This window comes from Talpa occidentalis, unplaced genomic scaffold, assembly GCF_014898055.3.
Source record: "Talpa occidentalis isolate TD23 unplaced genomic scaffold, MPIMG_talOcc4v2.1 talOcc4.6, whole genome shotgun sequence".
Lineage (NCBI taxonomy): Eukaryota > Metazoa > Chordata > Mammalia > Eulipotyphla > Talpidae > Talpa > Talpa occidentalis.
Window position 1 is genome coordinate 111,456,687 of NW_023604972.1, and position 14,992 is coordinate 111,471,678.

Below are 14,992 nucleotides of genomic sequence, written 5' to 3' on the forward strand. Positions count from 1 at the left end.
TGCATCTAGATTTAACTTATCCTGCTTAGAGACCTGTCCTTTAAACAGTGCCTTGAGTTAAACTTGGTTACTCTTATATGCAAATTCTCAGACTCCCAGAAGACGTCTAACTTTCCTTCCTGTTATTTCTCCCCTGTGTTCTCTCCCTCCTTTCTTCGCAGGCCAGTAAATGGGAAAGAGGAAGGAGAGGACTAGAAGTGGTTTTTGTTCACATGACCTGGAGAGGGAAAATGACATGGAGCCTAGTGGTAGGCATCCTTGGCTGCCTTGGCCTCTGGCACAGACCCCCTGTCCACCTGGGGAGAAGGAGAGGGCAGTGGCTAGTGAGCTGGTCTCCTCTCAGGGTGCTCAGTGCCCTGAGACTCACCCAGACTCAACTCCTTTGCATCTTCCACCCCCGCCTAGCATAGAATATGCTGCAAGGACCCCTCCTGTCACTGCAGAGGGACCCACGGAGACTCGCAGACTTTTCCTGTCACACGGAAAATGAGGCATAAAATGTCAGAACCTTCTCTTCCTGTCTGCTCTATCCTGCAGCCTGGTTGAGTAGTTAGCATCTTTCTGGAATCCTAAGGGAGTGGGAACTGGAGGCTTCTTTGTCCTCAGAGTTCTCTCCACCTATTCAGATACCTCCTGGGTCACAAAGTTTTTTCTGGCTCTTCTCTGCCTGCCACACCCTCCTAAGGAGCAGGACTCTTGCCCATGCCCTCTGCATCCTATCACCCTCCCACTATAAAGTGGCAAGTCAATGGAAGAATAAAACTTTTCTACTCCATGGGAAGAACCAATAGGGTCTCTAATCTTGGTTTCTTTGAGAGGAGATTTCAATTTTTTTCTGAAAAAAATTATCACATGACAATAGCCTTATATAAACATCCTATTTTGCACATCAGAAGCTATTATTACCTGGGCTCTTATCATTGGAAAAATGTAATTTTTTATGCACCCCGCTCTCATCTTCTCACTCCTTCATCTCCATCTGTGTATAAAGATACTACCATCATTTGAGCATGCTTGCAGCCACAGGGAGGCAATAATAAAGTCTGAAAGCTAGAAAATAGCACATTCATATTTTCTCATGTTTTAAATGACACATGGAAGGAAAGTTAATAAACATTCTTAAATTAGCTAATCCAACCCCAGTGAGATTTCAGAGGTAATATGGAAACTTTGTCTCCATAGTCATTCAAAACACTAAGTGTTTGTTTTCTGTAACATGAAAGCAACATAGGAAATTATGCAAACTTTTTGGAAAGAACATGTTCCTTCTGCAGAATGGGCCCTTTCCTTTCCAGATCTAACTTTTACTTTTAGGCCCTTGTTTATGTTCCTAAATTCCTCAATATTAGGAGCACAATAGCCACCAAGACATTTTTAGAAGGCATACCCACCCTTTATTCCAAGATTCTTTGCTCTCTGCTTTACCAAGAGATCTTATCTATTACATTTAATATTTTCATGGGCTACACAAACACGTGATTCACAGCCTTTTGGCAAGTATTGGTCTAGATACACAAGGAATTTGAATGAATCATGAGTGAATCTCTAAGCCACATGGGCACCAGGGAAAAACTCAATCCAGGCTAGCGAACTGCTATGGACTGAATGGTGACATGCACCCACCCCACAAAATTTCTATGTTGAAGCCCTAAATCCCGATGTGACTATAATTAGGATTAGGACTTTTTAGGAGTATCCTGGAATGCTCTGAAAACTTAGCTTTCATATCTATAAAATAACAATTTTATAGTAACTTTATTCCATTAAAGTTAAATGGAATAATAAGGTTGGAGTCCTAATCCTACAGGATTGGTGGGCTTATAAGAAGAGGAAGAGAAAACTACCTCTTTGTCTCCTCCACGCTGATTGAGGAAAGGCCATGTGAGGATACACTGAGAAGGTAGCCATATGCAGGCCAGAGAGACGGTTCTCTTCAGAAACTAAACCCTGATAGAACCTTGATCTTGGACTTCCAGCCTCCTGACCTGTAAAAAAATAAATTTTTATTGTTTGAGCCACCCAGTCTGTGGTAATTTATGGTAACAGAAGAGACAAGAGACTAGCACACCAACCAAGATTTATTAGCAACACTGCTGGGTGAGAAAGTTTGTTCAGCATCTTTTTTAACGAAGGCCTTGAATATCACATTATAGAGGCGTGTGTGTGTGTGTGTGTGTGTGTGTGTGTGTGTGTAAACATTATATTTTGCTCTGAAGTATGCTTCTGGATATGTAAACATGTTCACTACCAGTAAACTTCCAGTAGTTTCTGCATGTTTATTTGGTTAATCGGAAGAACAGAGTAGTTTCTTGGCTACAGCTGGGGAATATGTACTAATCTCATATCAGATGTTATTCATAGCTTTTTCACAAATAATCTCTATGAGATTATTTAGATAATTTTTATTTTTAAAAAAATCAGGAATACTGTGTGTGGACTACGCTTGCATTTGATGTTGATAATAGAAAGACTCTTTCATGTACTAAAAAAAAAAAAAAGTTGAGGCAATTGGAAAGGAACTCCTCCCTTCTTTAGTTTTAAAAACAGTAAGTGTTTGCACATTTGTTACATTCATATATTTACTGCAAACTAATCTCTTTAGCTCTTTACCTATAATAATCCTCAGAACAACCTGAGGGGACAGATATTCTGTTGCCTCCACCACTTTTTACTTGCATGACCTTGGGCAGATATCTTAAGCATCCTGTGAGTCAGGATCCACACCTGTAAATGTTGACAATAGTACTACCTGTACCTAGGCTTGATGAGCATATATATATGTGTGTGTTTATAGTCCATAGAACAGAAGGTAAGCTCAATCAATGTTATATATGTTAACATTATCATAACTATTATTTTATTGTAATTGTTACTGTATAGATATGAAAGTTAAGTTTCAGAGCAATCCAGGATCCTGTCCAAGATCACATAGCTAGTAAATGACAGGTCCAGGATTCAAAATAAGATCCAGCTGATGTCAAAGTCCATGTTCTTAAGTCAACCACTACCTTCTTCTCTACCTGTAATCATAGAGATATGAGCCTTATGCTCTTTCAAACACAGAGCTGAGAAATACTCAGATGACAGATCTCCTAACTTCTATAAGGAGAAGTTCTTCCTTGCTAGAAAAGAACTGGACCATTTGTCCTTTCTTGTCACAGATGAGCAGTTTGGATCCCTGCCCTGAGCAGCAGTGGCTGAGTCACCTTAGTCTTTCTCTGTCTTGCTTACAAAGCCTCCCTTTTCCACCCTACCTCCTGAATGTTGAAAATCAAAAATATGGCAACAAAATGAAAAGATTAAATCAACATTTTATGTAAGCATCATCTGAGAGGGGATTTTTCTTTTTCATGAAATATTTGATCTAACATCTTAGAAAGACTTTTGGACGTTATTTGTCCTTGTTTTGAACTGATAGAAGTGTATGACTCATAGAAGTGACCAAGGGAAGAAAAGCAAATGAGTCACCTCATCCAGCCCTTTTGGATCTTCCTGTCACCAGGCTTCTGGGAGCAGCCTCTTCAAGGGCCAAGGCAGCCGGTCCCATGTGTTGTAGCTGCTGACTGCACAGGAAAGGGGTTTCCTTTCTCTGAGAACATGGGGACTCCTGGGAAAAGAATAAATCAGGGAAAGTGAAAAATACCAGAGCTTGAAGGAGTTACCTTGTACATTTTCCAAAAAAGCATTTTCTGCAATCAACTTAGAGTTTTCTTATCCACATTTCATCACTTCCAACTCCTACATCTACTCCACTACAAACTAATCACTCCTTGAGTGCTGTACACACTTCAAAGAGTGGCCGTCCACGGTGTCTTCCGCCCCATTCAGGCAAGCTAGAGGTACTTAGATTTGTATATCTTTCCAACAAATAAATCTCTCTTCCCTTTATTGTTTTTATTACTCTATTGGAATCTGTCCAGCTTGTATATTTCTGGTACCAAAGTGCCCCTGGTTAAGCCCACACTCTGGACTCAATCTCTGGGAAATGGAGGGGGATCTGTTGCCTTCGTCAGTACACTTTGCCATGGGCCTTTTGAAACTTCCTCCTCTGTCACTTAGTCAGTGAACCACATTTAAAACCTAAACTTACTGTTCATTTCCTTTCAACCTGGATCTCCCTTGGTGTGCTTTATGTTTATTCCTTGTTTTTGTCAGCAAGGACTAGGTGCTTGGGGGCCTTTAACTTGAATTCCTGCATTCCCAATTATTTAGCTTTTGAACTTTGGGCACGTTGATCAATCCATCTGTGCTTCAGTTTCCTCATCTATGACAAGGGAATAATTTTATTTTCCAACCATATTTCCTCTCACAGAATATCTATATTCTTTTTCCTCTGCCTGAATCAGGATTTGTCTTTATGCTGTTTCTTTATTCCCTAACATCCAGGAGTCACTCATCTGCACATTGCTTTAGAAATTTATTCCCACTTGCAAATCAATAACAAAAATTAAAAACAAAGTCAGTTTTTCTATGGGTCACTTTTTAAAAACTCCCCTGAAAACTTTTCTTCACAGAATTTATATAACTTGTATATATCTAGACATGTAATTGAAAAGTTGTAGAAATTCTGCCATTGTATGTCTAAGCAATTTTGCCAGAAACATTGAAATACCCTCAGGTAATTTTTTTTAAAAGAACACTTCAATCTCTGTTGTTCAGAAAAAAATAAACAAAAAAGATGTAACTCCTAATATGTTGTACTTTCATTCTGTGAGTATTAACTGGCCATAGGTAATGTCAATTTTTTTTTCACCTCCCTAAACTGTTAAGAGGTGTTTTTATTGTTAACAGCCTATTCAATTTTAAGTAAGATGATCAATCTTCTTGTTAGAATGACATACCAATTCCTAATACTCAATTCTTAGATAGTGATAGGCAGCATTCTCTAAAGAGACAAAGCAGTTAAATATGTCATTTAAAATTCACCCACTGGGCGAGTACTGGCTTCCCAGAGAAATCACAGATCACCGAATGGATATTGAGCTGACAGCACCTGGCTAGCTTAGCTGTCCTGAGAAGCACCAATCCCTTCCCGTCTGGGCCTGGCAAACATTTGGACAGCCTAACTACTACACAATCTGCACCTTTTCACAGTACCAACCTACAACCCAAACCCACAGCCTCCTGGTCTCTGTTCATGCCAGGGCTCAAGGGGCAAGCGCTGCCAGCAAAACCCTGCTGGGATAAGAACTAGGCTGCAGATGAAGGGTCAGTTGCAATTTGGAGCTCCTGGCAGAGCACCATTATTAGTGTTCCACCAAGGGGCACCCAGAGACCCCCCAAAAAATAGGCTACATGCTCTAAAATAGGGGCCTGCCATCTGCCACATAAAGGCAAAGACAGACTCTTAGTATGAAAGGACCGTAATAGAATTAGTGTGAACAGAGAGAGAAGAAAGTTCCTAATAAGACTTTCCCAATAAAACAACCAAAACTATCCATCCCTTCAGAGACTATGAGTTTAAGCCCTTTGGGGGATTGGACAGATGAGTAAGTGAAGTGGACTGGAAGAGCTGGTCCCTGACTAAGGGAATAACTGTTACTGCATTCTGGCCATTTAATGTCAAATAGAAATGCAGGCCCAAGTGCAAGAAGATCTGTTTTGTCTTCTGATTTTCTGACAGAACCCAAAAATATAAACCTTTTTTCATATATAATCTTTCTCATAGTCAAGTTTTTGAACCCCTTTGAATTTTTAAAGCACATGATATTTTTAAGGCCAAAAGGACACATATCCAGGGGCAATATTCAGTTTGCCTGCTGTTGTGATGTGACCTTTACATTTCAGACTGGCTATATACTCACCTAACCTGTCTCCTCTTCTTTCAGATCACACAGTCTCTCTTGCAGTTAGGCCAGAAGAATGTGGGTAGAAGCACTGTGTTTCACTTCAGGCTCCATCTTTGACTCCTTCCCTCTCCTTTCTTCTCTGTCAGCCAGGTGGAGAGGATCTAGGAGAATTCCATGTACTAGAAGATGGCACACCCTCCAGATGCAATGAACTCAATGACCACATTGAGGTGAGTCTCCCTCCCCCATCCTAACTCAGCCCCCTTGAAGAGATTTGCACTAGACTATGTGTGCATGAGAAACGAATCTTTTTTAAAGCCCTGAGATATTGGTGTTATTTGTTATATGGCCTAGCCAATCTTGACTGATATAGATTGTTAAGATTCTCCTTTTTATGTGTCAATAATGATGCCTGTTAGCCCAACTTGATTTTTAAACAGTGAAGCCTCAAATATAACATAATAAATTTTTTTCATAGGAAGGTGGTAGAAGAAAAAATGCTCATATTTTATGTCTACATTTTGAGATCATACGTTTTCATAGCCAAACAGCTTCTATTGAGCTTTCCTTTTAGAGAAAGTAAACTTTTCCTCTTTATATAGCACTCTTAGCAGAGTAAAGGAGATGACTGCATTCTACAACCATATCGTCACACTCTTTTCTCCATTAAGTTATCTTTCATATTTATGGATAACCTAAAATCTTGTCACTTGAATAGCCTGAATGACCTTGTGTTCAGTAGAAATTATACTGTTTCCTCCCTCTTCCTCCTATGATTTATTTTTCTATCTCCACCATCATAACTTTTAGATGCTTGAAACTACTATTTTTAACATTCATCTCAGATAGAAATACTAGTGCGTTAGAATGTTTTAACTTCCCTTTTTAAAATCATTTCCTCTTTTGGAAACTTGAATAATTTCTAAATCAGTAAGATATGCATGCATCACAACTAGAGAAAATACTGCAGAATGCTGTTTTATGACCTGTTGTGTTCATTCTTAGAATGGAGATTCCATTTTTCAACACTGGTTAAGTCCATTAGAATGTGGTGAAATAAAAGAATATAGAAAAACAGCTTTTGTAATAAAGAAGGACATTTTTTTTCAGATGAATTAATATACTGGCCATGTACATATTTATCTAAAAAACATAGTTTCAAGCTCATAAAATCAAGTTTAAAACATTGTAGTCATTGTGGTTAGATTGAATGCTGAATGGGATTTTAAGAGAGTAGCAATAATAATTTCCTTATCATAATTACCATAAGCCAGATGCTTGGTAGAATAGCACATCCAGCCGTGGTCCATAGTGCAGAAGAAAACAGTATTTGAAGAGTCTAGAGGAGAATCACAAATTTGATTAAAGGGAATGAAAACAATCACCAGGAGAAAGAAAAATCTGTAAAGTAAGTCTACAGTATTCAAGTATGTAAAGGGGTTTGTTTCCTTTCTTTGGGTAGGTTGGAAGAGACAGGGAAGAGGAGAAAAAAAATTATTTTCAATTTCCATTTTTTGAGACTTGAGTTAGATGTTGGGCCAGAGAGTGCTGGAGAGCATTCCTGTAATACTCCTGCCCAGCTATGGAAAGGATATCCCTGGTAATGTGACCGTACTGTTCTTTCATCATGCTGCCTACCTCCTAATTCAGATTATTATTTACTTCTTGGGATATGCCCCTTTCCCTAAACAGATAGTATTATCACCTCCCCTACTCAGTGTTAACTCAGAGACAGAAATGATCATCTAGGCTGAGTAAGAATGCATGATCATCTAAACAGTGGCAATTATTTCATGATTCTTAACTATATTTTGTTAACCCAAAGGAGACCTAGCATAACCTCAAAAGGCAGGTCCTTATAGTATGCACTATTATCCTCACTTTACTGATGAGGAAACTGAGTCATGGACAGGTTAAGTAGCTTGCCTAAATTTATAGGAGCTAGCAAAGGTAGAGTTAGGAGTTAAAAGCAGGCAGTGTGATTTTAAAGTCATTTCATTTTCACTACTATGCCATATTTACATACCGTGCAATTATTGGGAATGGAAAATATCAGCCACCACTGTGCAAGTCATTTGTGAAATAAGTTTGTCCTTCAAACAGATCTTGAATGGGAGACCCCTAGGAGTTTAAATCATGAAAAGATTTAGTTTTAAGGCATAAGGTTGTAATCCTTGGACTGCGAAAACTATCAAGAAATATGCAGGAAGAGCTTGATCAATTTCTAAGTACTTAAAAATTACCTGGAGATGGTGTAGATCAGAGGCAAAGCATGAGACCAAAACAGAAATTGGGTTTCTTATAGATAATTTTGGTAGTATCAGGTCAAAAATTAAGCTTTATTTATCAAGAAAGTATGGGTTTTATATTTTCCTTGATTATTCTGCTTTTGGTTTTCATAGCTTTTATAAAAGACCTTTGGCAATAGAAAATTAAAACATCCAGCAATTAACTGACCTTTTTTGAGGCCAGGGGAACTAATTTGGTAAAGAATCATGAGTGATGAAGTAGGTAAAAGGAATAAGGAAAAAAAAGGGAACCTTGGAGTTTGCACACCCTCAAGCCCTAGAAGGAAAGAAGTGTGTTCATACGTGTTTATAGTACAGGAGGTCAAAGTAGAAAATCCCAGAGGATGGGAGACACAAGTCAGGGACTGATTAACCCACAAATAATCCCATCAGAGACTTTCTCCCTGGAACACTCATCTGTATAAACCTTAAAGGCATTGAATTGTACTAGGAAAAGTTGTTCTTTTTTTACTTTTGCTCACACTCAGCCTTTCATCAAAATTGAATTATTCACAGAAACTATAGACAGGAGGTCTATCTCCTTTCCCTGTACAAATGAGAAAATAGTCCCTTCCAACCAGTGACTCTCTCAAAGGTAAAGATCACGAAGGAGGAGATTCAAAGTTTAGAAAAACACCACCTGGATGGTAAAGCCTTAACCAATCCAAGTTAACTTTAAAATTAAGTGGTAACAATCCTGAAATGTCATTTTTCAAGATTGTCAACTGTTCAATTCCTTGCCTTTTTCATGCAAATTTTAGAATCAGCTTATCAAAACCATACACCTAAAAAGTCTGATGGATTTCGATGGAGACTATTCTAAATCTGTGAATCAGAAACTGGGGGAAAGTATGTAGTTCAGGCTTTAAGGGGAAAAAGCAGTCATAGACAACAGGTAAGTGAATAGACATGACGGTGTTCCAATAAAACTTTATTTTAAAATCAGGGGCTATCTCGAATTTGGCCCATGAGCCAGTTTTTTGACCCCTTAGAAGAGGAAACACTTTTTTCTTCTTCTCTCAATAGGTTCTGCAATGGGAATCTGAAAATTAGATTTAAAAAAAAAAAAGGGAGATTAAGAAGAGAAAGACAAGTAGAGGTTTATTAATTTATATGTTCAGCACATATGTGGAAGAAACTCAGTCATGAGTTCTACCTCAATGAGATAGAACCTGGGGCTTATGTAGCATTTTAACAAAGGACAGTCAATTTATAGAAAAGTAACACGAGAAAGGAAAACAGATTTAGATTTTTAGAGGTGACAAGCTATAGGAAGGTAAATATTTGGGGAAACCAATGAATGATAAAGGCTAGTTAGTAACATTTGTGTAGTCTTTCTCTGCCATCTTTTCTCTAGGGAATAAAGTTATTCTCCTTTCTGTACGGAAAGTGGAGAGAAAGATACCGTCATGGGGGAATTTATACTTCGTTTTCAGGCAGATACTGAAAGTAGAAAACTTTGCCTCACCTGTGCCTGCTTTCTAATTGCATTCAGCTCAGAATAATCCTTATGCCAGAGTGGCACATTTTAGGGTAACATATTCTGAACCTCTTGAAACTCTCTTATAGACCATTAAGCATTGAGCATATTGAATTTACCAATCCATAAACATAGTCTATCTCCTCTATGATTTAGGTCTTATTTATTTTAACTCTGCAGTTTTCTGGTAAGTCCAACAATGAGCCAATTGTTAATATCCAGTATCCAGCATCCAAAGATTCAGGTTAAAGCTGAAAGAGTTAATGTAAGGCAAAATTTTTTCATTAAACTCCTAATTAAGAAAGCAGCAAACAAGATCAAGTTTTATGTAAATAAATTCAGCCCCTTTTAGAGAGAAAAATGCCCTGTCATGCAACATAAACATCTTTTGTATGGCTACTTTTAAAAATACTTCCATTCATCTTTCATCATATTTTATTACTGCTGCATTTTATTATAAACATGACCAGGATCATTTACAGGGGAAAAGAGTCAAGAAAGTAGCACTTACTCATGAGAGGCAGTGATGAAATGTTGATAGAAATTTTTTGTGTAAGAGGGCAGATTTTCACATCTTTCTTTGTCTGCTTTTGCATCGTCTAGGTTAATGGATTTATTTCCTTGTGTAGAAATTCTATCAGAAATCCTTGTTGTCTCTTCAGGACTCTCAGAATTCTTTCCTGAGTCAAGTAGTGTGCTAAGGACAGTACCCAACACATTTTACACATTAATTTACATTTTCTTTCATTTAATTATGTTGACTTGAGAGTTCCTTTAGGAACCTGGGGAAAATACCATTTTGGCATCTCATCATTTCATCTCACACATACTCAGGTTAAAGTCAATAAAAATCTTGACAGTAACTATAAAAGTCAAGCTCTTTCTAGCACTCTAACTTCAGGGAACCTAAAAACAAAAATGATGACACTCTCTGAGTCCTTCATGGTAGGAAAAATCTAGTGCAAAGCAAAAATGGCACTTCTGAGCATGTCCTGCTCACTTGGTCTATGAGCAGTTCCACCTTGTGCTGTTCTCTACTAACCAGTCCTGGTTTTCCTGACTCATAGGTCACTTTATACTTTTCAGAAGTTTTTTACTTGCCTTCAAAAACTTGGGGCTTTCCCAGAAGAATCCTGGGAATTGACTCCTAATCTATTTTCTACACTACCACCCACCATTGAAATTATCTACTAAATACCTACTATGTGTTGGAGGCATTATGCTAAGCACCAAAGATACAGCAGACAATTTGGGGTAAAAGGTAGGCACACATGAGATCAACAATTAAAATCCTGAGGAGCAGTTTATTGTATAGGAGTATGTATCTAAATATGACTGGAACAGAAGAGGTTAAAGGAATGCATCTTAGAGATGGTCATGTTTGAGATGACATTTTAAAGATATGCCAGATAGAGAAGAAGAAGAAATAGGGAAGACATTAAAAGGACAGTACAAGTTGGAAGATCAGCATGTGCAAAAGCCCAGAAATGTTAACAGTGGTGTTGGTTAAAGAAGTAACTAACGCTGTATGATTAAGTAAAGAGACATTTAAGGAGTGACAGGAAATGAAGACAACAAAGAAGTGGTGGGCTGATTGTATGACTAATAGGAAGTGACAAGATATAATTTTATTATTCCTTACCAATGACCCTTCCAAATGTATTTGTAGGGTACTTTTCTCCTGCTCATGAAGGATATAAGATCTGAAATCATGATTTCATTGCCTGCTCATTCTTAGGAACTAGGTAATTTTGTTTCTGAATGGCTGATTTTAATGATGATATGACTAGTTCGAAATGCATTCAATCATGCACATATTCAAAAGAGTACAGTTTATACTAAACCACATTTGTCATGAAAGTATTGCATTTATTATATTTACTATGAATAAGAAATTTGTTTTTAAGCCAACAGAAAATGTCCAGTTCAACTGACTCTATAGATGCAATTAAATCATATCCTTCACCACTCCACCTCCCTGTGTTTTCTTGAGATATATCTCCCAGGCAGATGTATCTCTATTCTGATAATCATTTGCAATTCCTTCCTGAGTCCTCAGGACTACAACATTCACCTTTAACTTCTCGCAGCCATGTCTCTGCAGCCATATAGGTAAACTTTTTGGACAGAACCTGAGCCAGTGCCCACTGGCTGTTCCATTGGACACACTCATATAAACTTTGTTCCCACTATCAGTGAATGCAAGTCTGACCTATTGTGAATGTCTGTCCTGCCACCCCAACCCCTTTAGTTGTCCCCTGAGCATGAGACATGCAACAGTCCTTTGTGCTTTTCAGGTGCAGACTCTCCACAAGGTCTCAAGAAAAGAACCTTGCTATGGGTTCTGAATCATGTGCCCCCCAAAAAGATATGCAAAAGTAATTAACTCCTTGTACTTCAGAATGTGAGCTTATTTAGAAACAGCATTGTTACAGATGTAACTAGTTAAGATGAGGTCATACTGATATAACCAATATAAATTATTTCTTTATAAGATGGTGGGAGATACCCAGGAAGAAGAATGTCAGGTAAAGACACAAAGACACATGAGAAAGATAGAAGAAGAATTACCTGGCATTTCTGGTGCAGAGGCCAGTGTGGGTAAAAGAATGCAGATACTGTCAGTTAAAAATGTGCTAGGACCAGGGGTATGCTGATGAATGTTTAATAATCAGCTTTCTGGGGAAAAATTGTGTGTGTTCATTATATATTTTATTAATACAGAGAATGTATAGGATGCAAATTTGCAAATAAGATATATAATATTCTTTAAATTTGATAAGCCCAATTATACACAAAGAATATGTTCATTGATTTTTGCAGAACTTTTATATCTGCTGCCAACCTGTGGTTACAATTGATGAACAAGTGTAACTCCGATAGGAATGTTGATTGATATTTTTGTTGACATTTTTACCTATGTCATGAAGTGAAACAATGACAATTTGTATGGGTAACCCATTAGTGAACAATGCCTTTGCTTACTTGGGCATTGGTTGTTGAATGCCAGAAGGATACTTCCTCAATGTTTTTGTGCTATTTACAATAGAACAGCTCCAAACACACATACTTTAAATTTAATCTGTCTTATTACATGATAGGATGACTTAGTGCAATAAACCTGTACATTTCCCCCAAATTAATCTATAAATTCATTATAATTTCTGATATAGAATATATTATGAAACTTAAACAAATCTAAAATTCATTTGGTGGTTTAAGTTCCAAGAACAAACTTTGAAAAAGGGAAATAATAAGCAGGGAACTGGTCTAGACATACTACAAATGTAAATAATTGAGACAGTCTGGCACTGAGACAAGGATATGGAAATGTAGTTTGGGGAACTAAAGAAAAGACCCAGAAACAGCAAGTTATGTGATTCATATTTAGTTGAGGTAGCATTACAAGTCAGTGGAATAAGGTGCAAAGCAGTTTAACATGGAAAAAAATGAAGTTATATTCCAAGTTTGATACTATTCTCAAAAGTGAGATCTAAATTGATAGGAAAATCATGTGAAAAATAGAACTTTAAAACAATTGTAAAAAAATGCATAGGAGAATCTTTGTGATTTGAAGGTAGACAAAGATTTCATTGGCAAGATACAAAAAGTATGGTTAAAAAGAGCAAGTTTGGTGAATCTCTAAATCTGATAAATTTTAAAATTTGAAGTTTCCTTCAAAAGATCTCATTGCTGGGGCCTCCCCAGTGGCGCAGCGGTTGAGCGCTGTGTTGCGAAGCTGCCCGCAGCCTCTGCAGTGCCGGTTCGATACCCAGCCGCTGGGCCAGAGTCCCACATGGTGTGCAGAACTCTCATGCTGCCCACTGCTCCCCTCAGCAGTGTACTTCATCAGTCTGCCTGCTCTGCTCTCCCCTCTGGCTCTGGTGAATTCTCTCACCCTCCCATGCTTCTGACTGTACCCAGTGCTTGTATAAATAAATAAATAAATCTTTTAAAAAAGTATCTCATTGCTGAAAAAATCTAAAGACTTAACAAACTATCTGAGCCATAGGTAACAGAATAAAGATTAGTATACAGAAGTATAAAGAACTACTGAAATAACAAGGAAAATATAAACAACCTAACGAACATTGGTGGAGATTATGAACGGGAACCTGTCTAAGGTAGAAATCCAAATGACCAAGAACCATACAAAAATATTCTCAGCCTCACAAGTAATCAGGAAAGTATCAGTAAAATAACAATGAAATGCTATTTCATATCCTTTGGATTGGCAAAGATTTTGAAGTCCAACAGTATCAACAATGTGAGGAATGGAAAACAGAATAGACTATTGCGGGGAATGTGCAATAAAAACTCTATCTAAGTAGAAAATGTACCTACCTCGTGACTCCTAAGTTTAAATCCTAGAAAATGACTATACAATGAAATAGGAATTGTATTAGTGATCGTCATATAGGTGTTTGTAATTCTATGTACATTTTAAAATTTTAAATCATCTTTGAAATGCTTTATATTCTGGGGGACTTTTGAATTAAGCAAATGGAAGATATTTAATAGTTAACTCCAGCAACAATATAGAGGATAAACTATAATAAGTGAGATGTAGCAGTATGGAGACCAGTTGGAGGATACTGTGCAGATAAAACTGTTTGAAGGTCTGACTTTAAAGAGTGGCCATTAGAATAGACAGAAAAAGGTGATTATGAACATTAAAAGGTAGCTGACTGAGTCAGTGAGGAAGACAAGGGGAGAAGTAGGGTTCAAAGGTGATTCCAAATTGAGGGACCAGTTTAATAGAGGTTGTGTAGTCACAGTCAACTGCTGGTCTGTTTTCAATCACTAGATTTGTTTCCATTTTCTCTCAATGTAATTATCTTGATATTTATCCCTGTGGTTATATATACAACTAGCTCATCTTTTTTACGTCTTTGTAGAATATTAACTTATTGACTGCTACTCACCCCAGTCTGCCCTTTCCTTGCTGAGCCTCTTGCTGCAGTCACCAAATGAGTTATTCTCACCTATCATGCCCACTGCCATCACATATCAAAATCTGTAGCTATTTTCCCTCCCCAAATCCTCTTGTTACTATTTGGTGGGCAATGATAATATTAGACGGGTTTCCTGGTGGATTGCACAATGTTACATTAACAAAATATTAAGTGAGCAATGTACTCAAGGAGTTGTATGAAGTCACCTTCCAAGTTCCTTCCTCAAAAATTCTCAGATTTGCTGCATTTCTGCTTAGTTCACAGATCCACAAGTGAATGATCAATTCTGTTATGGAGTTGCTAAAGACATAAAGACAGCTAGTTTTAATGAGATAAGACTAACTATATGAGCATTAGAGTTGCTATGTTTGGAATTGCCCCCAAATTCATCTTTTGGTGGGCCTGTAACCATACTAAACAAATATCTATGGCCTAAGTTTCACATAATTGGCATTTTGCAATTCCCAGAGCTACCATATG

General features: G+C 37.6%; 1 protein-coding gene across 1 annotated transcript in view; it reads left to right on the forward strand.

Moving 5' to 3' along the window:
• Positions 1 to 5,998: 5,998 nt before the first annotated feature.
• ANKRD55 (ankyrin repeat domain 55) overlaps positions 5,999 to 14,992 on the forward strand; it is a 154,337-nt gene continuing 145,343 nt past the window's right edge. Inside the window, exon 1 of the mRNA XM_037530301.2 lies at positions 5,999 to 6,019. The gene's annotated coding sequence lies outside the window, so the exon portion shown is untranslated. The remainder of the gene's footprint in view (positions 6,020 to 14,992) is intronic.